Raw genomic sequence first — 5,633 nt, forward strand, 5'->3', positions numbered from 1 at the left:
AATAAGTTTTTGACACCGTTGTAAGAGACTTAAAAATTAATTATGTATCTAAGTCGAGATTTTATTTGTTTTCAAGTTTTAATTTTATTGTTTTCACGTGTTTCCTGTAGAGTGAATGACATAGGAAAAGCAGAAGAATAAGAATGAAGTCGATGCTTCTGATCCTGAACCCAAAAGAACTCTTCACAAGAAGTTGAAAGAAGCTAAAATGACTGAAGAAGCCGTTAAGGCACTTTGAAGTAGATGAAGCTATGAGGGAAACTGAACAGGTTGAAGGAGTCGAGAATCCTTAGGCTATTGTTGATCTTCCAGTACCTGTAGAGATGGTAGTGAATGTTGAACGAGCAGTAATCGAGGTTGCGAGGCCTAGCCTTGTAAACATGACGCATGCTATCGTTAAGCCTGCCATTATCGGTGTCACTACGAGGAATTTTATTTCGGGTGAGACTCACCTAACAATAGTTGTATGAGGCCATTCTGTACTTTTGACAAGTGTAATTGTGGGGTCCATTTGCTGATATTGGATTAATTTAAATAAATGAAGAAAAAAAGTGAATTTGTAGTTGATAGAAAACTTAATAAATAGTACAAGAGAAATGGAGGGAAAGAAAAAATGTGGAAACCATTTTCCCTCCTTAATTACTAACTTTTGTCATCACAATAGAGAATAGACTCCAACAAAATTTCTCACCACTTTGTACCGTTGATCAACATAGCCCAACGAAGGCCACATCAAATCTATATTCAAGCAAAGGAAAACGGCATTCTATCCAAACGTAATACTCCATATACATTTTGCATATTTCTGTCTTCTTTTTTTTTTTTTAATTATCATAGTTTATATCTTTCTAAATTCATCTTCAGTTGCCAAAGCTTTAAAATTGAATCTTTAGAAGTTATTCATTAATATCAATATGAAATACAAAATAGGGCTCACAAAATAGTTAGGGATGACAATGGGGCGGTGCGGGTGCGGGGCGGGTTTCAGTATTCGCGGGCGAGGCGGGTTCTAATTTTTTTTAAAAAGTTAACGTGGGGCGGGGCGGGGCGGGGGTCAAGATTTTTTTTTTAAACTAAAAACCTAAAAGGCTAAAACGCTACCAACCACAGTAATTTCTCAGATTTGGTAGCGCCCAGAAGAGATTGACCTACATTGTTTGATTAAAAGATGTTACATCATGTAAGGAGCTATTATGTGGAGCAGAACTTCAATTTTATCGATTTTGATTATTTCAACAATAATTTTAAATATTTATTATTAAATAATACATTTAATATATATTTAACTTTAATGAATTTCTAATATAATTATATTATTTGAACAAAATTTACTAGGACAGAACCCATAGCTAGGTTTCACCTCCACCCATGATCGCAGAACTGTAATTTGTATGAAAGACAAAAAAAATTGAAAGAAAAGGCTGAACGTGTTGGATAGACGATAGTTATAAACTTCATAAATATTTGTGAGTGTTCTATGAGTGAAGGACTAACTTTTTAGATTAAAAAAAGAAAAACTGTCTCATACTTATTCTTCATTGAACAATTTCTTTTCCCTCTTAGAATAGTTTTAGAAACTTTTTTTTTGGGAGTAAACATCATAAAAAATAGCACACAACACAAAGTAAATATATTTTTTTTTTTAAAAAAAAAAAAAGTACAGTGCGGGTTGCGCGGGGCGGGGCGGGGAGGGGCGGGGCGGTTTAAAAACAACAAATTATACTTTGCGGGGCGGGGCGGGGGTGTGTTGAATTACCTTCGCGGGTTTATGCGGGTTTGTCCCGCAATCGCACCGCCCCGCACCGTTTGTCTCCCTACAAAATACTCTTCTTGTCAATATTAGTATGAAATACAAAATTGTGCTCACAAAATACTCTTCTTGTCAACATAAAATTTATGTCTTCTTGTTAATAAAATGCTCCTTATTTTTGGTACATAAATGCAAATTTGTGCCCATTGACATGAGACTTTTGCATTTGATCCATTTCGCTACTATACCTGCAAGAAAAAATATACAAAAATATTGTTTACTATAAATTTAAAATAAGATCAGCATGAACTTTTGGTATCAAGGTAATCTTTTAGTGCTAAAATGAGATGGTGGGCCAAATTTGCACAAAAGATTTATAGAAAGGTAAGTTTGTTTTCTAATTTTGTGCTCTAAGAGAGATTTGATTTTGTTGACAGGGGATTCCTGAAACAGCAAAAACTATTGTACCAGTGGCTAGAGGTGGAGTTAATTTTGCTATGGCGACTAAAACAGTGCCTACTACCTCTACTTCTTACCAAGATCATAATGCAAATGATGAAGAAAATTCCACAATGATACATCATGTGTACAATTCCTATGCCGTGGCAAAAGGGTTCGGTGTTCGAAAAGGACCAAAACTTTTAATAGAAACAAAGAAATGACTAGATGTTTATTTCTTTGTTCTTGTGAAGGGAAATCTGATAAGATTTCCCTTTTTCAAGAAAGAAAGCGACAAAGGTTAGAATATATATGTAGTTGTTTGGCTCGTATAAAATTCAAAATTTCAAATGGGACATGGGAAGTATGTGAATTTAATGATGTGCATAGCCATCTCATGATTGAAGAGAACTTGAGACATTTCATACAATCCAGTCGAAGCTTACAAGTGCTACCAAAAATATTCTTGGTTCTATGGTAGATGTTTGTATTCGTGCAAAACAAGTTGTTCGATACCTTCAGAATGAAGCACGTGGAATTGAAAATGCAGGTTTTACTGATCAAGATGCTCATAACTTCATACAAGCGCATAAGAGAAATATGATTAGTAGTGAAGATGCTCAAACTTTGGTAAATCATTTTATGCATTTGCAATCAAAGGATTCAAACTTCTTTTATTTTATTCAAGTTGATGAAGATGGCAGATTGTACAACTTCTTTTGGAGAGATAGCATATCTAGATTGCACTATGAGTATTTTGGGGATGTGATGATTTTTGACACTACATATCTTACAAATAGATATGACATGATTTGTGCTTCATTTGTTGGTATTAATAGTCATTGGAAAAATATTTTCTTTGGATGTGCATTACTGTGCGATGAAAAGATTGATTCTTTTGTTTGGTTGTTTCAAACATTTTTGAAGGCAATGGGAGGAAAAGCACCAAGAACAATTTTTATCAATCAAGCTCATGCCATAGCGTATGTCGTTACAGAAGTTTTTCCTGATACGTGTCATCGATTATGTGAATGGCATATTGAAAGAAATGCTCAAAAGAACATACCATATCTTTACTGGAAATCAGGATTCAAAGACTATTTCGATAAACTCTTGTGGAGGTGCACGTCGGAGGTAGAATTTGAGTTAATATGCCAGAAAATGATAAGTGATTGGCATTGTGGGAGTAACACTTGGCTTCAAAAGCTATATGACTTGAGGGGAAAGCGGTGTCCCGCATTCGGTCATTCTTTTTTCTTCGCGGGTATCAGATCAACTCAATGAAGTGAGAGCACGAATAGGGTCTTTACAGAAATGGCATGCAAGACAATGAGTATAACTGAATTTGTAAATCACTATGAGCAACGGCCAACTGAAATGCGTGATATTGAGGCAACTGAGGATTACAAGTGTCGAGGAAAACCTAAACTTTCCATAGAAGATTGTGGGACCTTAAAGCATGCTGCTAGTGTTTACACCAGAAGAATTTTTTCCAGGTGTCAACATGAATTTTTGCAAGGGACAACCAAAAGAGTAATCAATATTGATAGTAACGGGACTAGTAGTAAGTTTACAATTTTAAAGGCTGAAAGTGGGCACTCTGAAATCGTCGAGTACAACTCTCTTGACAAATCCATTATTTGTAGTTTCCAGATGTTTGAATCCATGGGTTGGCTATGTTGTCATGCACTAAGAGTTTTGTTCTTTCACTTGAACTTTTCTTGTATCCCTGAGCAATACATTTTGAAAAGATGGACTAAGAATGCTAAAAATGGCAATGGATTTGTGGAGTACATCAATGAAAAGGAACCGTTAAAATCCTCTATAGCAATTCGGTTAAATGGTTTAATGAAGGAGTCATTTGCAGTCATGACTTTAGCAGCAAATGATGTCTACTCCGAGGAAATTGCTAGAACGTATTTGTATCAAGCAAAGGTTGAGATAACTAAACTCCAAAGTGTGTTATATGTAGACGGTCGTGATGAATATCGGCATAAGTTTATTTCAACTATTGATCCTCTGCTAGGTGGCACGAATCAGATTCTGGATCCAATCAAGAAAAAAGGAAAGGAAAAGGGATATGGGAGATTAAAGCCAATTACTGAGCAAAGAAGGAGAAGGACATCTCAAAAGGTATCAAAAGCTAAAGCAGGACTACCACATGCGTCCACGGGATTACATTTTGAGGTCTAATCTCTGTACATGTCAAGTTTCATATTTTTTTGTTAATGGTTTTTGCACCTTTCTTTCATCTAATAATTTTAATATGTATTTTCCTTCCAACTTCAAATATACAGCTATATGGAGATTTAAATAGTACTTTCACCCAATTGTTGACTCAAGAATCAAGCTTGCAGACAGCATGTTGCAGCCAAAATCAAGCTCAAACAACAACCAATGTTGGCATCAATTGAAACATAATATTACTCTATTTTGTGTGAATATATTTGAATATGCTTTTGTACTCTTTCTAGGGGCGTTCTTAAATAATTTACTGCAGAATATTACACTATATGACAAGTGAATTTGGTATTTTGGTACTAATAATTTCAAGTGTAGAAAATGCTTCAACATTAGAATCTGTATTTGTGAGACATCTGAAATATAATTTATTTTTGTGAGCAATATACAAAGAAGCCATAAGAGATTGAGAAAGAATTTACCTTAAATCCCATGGATAAACGGAAGTAGCAGAAGATCTTTAGAATTGAGCTAAAATTTGTCCGAATAGGATTAGATCTGTATAAGCTAGAAATTTGCATTGAAGTTAATCACAATCCATTATTGATTTCAGATTTTGCTAGTTGCATTCAAAGCAGATGTATACTAAGTTTGGCTAAGTAAAATAATATGAACTATGAAAGTGTTATATTGTAGAGATGAATAAGACAAGAATTGGTTTAAGTATAAGAAATCAGATTGAATAATACACACTAGAGGAAATGGTGTTTTGGAGAAGTTTTTTGCTCTGGATAATGTTTTTGGTGATAAAAAGGAGAAGGAGAAGCTCTTCAGTCCATCTAAGATGTTTGTGGTTTTGCATGGGACCCACAGTCCACTTTCCCTTATTTCTATTTTATTTAACCCTTTCAGTTGGCCACATTCCACTAACTCACTTTTTCTTTTTTGTTTGTAATCCAATGTCAACAAATGGACCCCACAATTACACTTGTCAAAAGTAAAGAATGGCCTCATGCAATTATTGTTGGGTGAGTCTCACCCAAAATAAAACTTCTCGCGTCAGGACCCAAACTTCCATCGGAGCTGTGATTGTGCCTAACACCGCTTTCTAGGCAAACTAATATTAAATAAATAGCAATAAACTCGATTAACAAATTTAGATAGTCTCAACAACTAAACAAAAGCAACAATACAACTAAAATTATTCCACGACCTGGTGACGCAAAGTACATGAGTGCTAAAGAATTTAAATACAGAGTATGAC

General features: G+C 34.8%; 1 long non-coding RNA gene across 1 annotated transcript; it reads right to left on the bottom strand.

The window, feature by feature from the left end:
- Positions 1-1,702: 1,702 nt before the first annotated feature.
- Positions 1,703-5,224, bottom strand: LOC109209685. The gene is made up of 2 exons (XR_002065406.1): positions 4,852-5,224; positions 1,703-1,998 (listed from the first exon to the last, which is right to left on the bottom strand). It is a non-coding gene; the product is annotated as an uncharacterized LOC109209685 (long non-coding RNA).
- Between the last annotated feature and the right edge of the window lie 409 nt (positions 5,225-5,633).

The sequence above is a fragment of the Nicotiana attenuata genome, unplaced genomic scaffold (assembly GCF_001879085.1).
Source record: "Nicotiana attenuata strain UT unplaced genomic scaffold, NIATTr2, whole genome shotgun sequence".
Taxonomy (NCBI): domain Eukaryota; kingdom Viridiplantae; phylum Streptophyta; class Magnoliopsida; order Solanales; family Solanaceae; genus Nicotiana; species Nicotiana attenuata.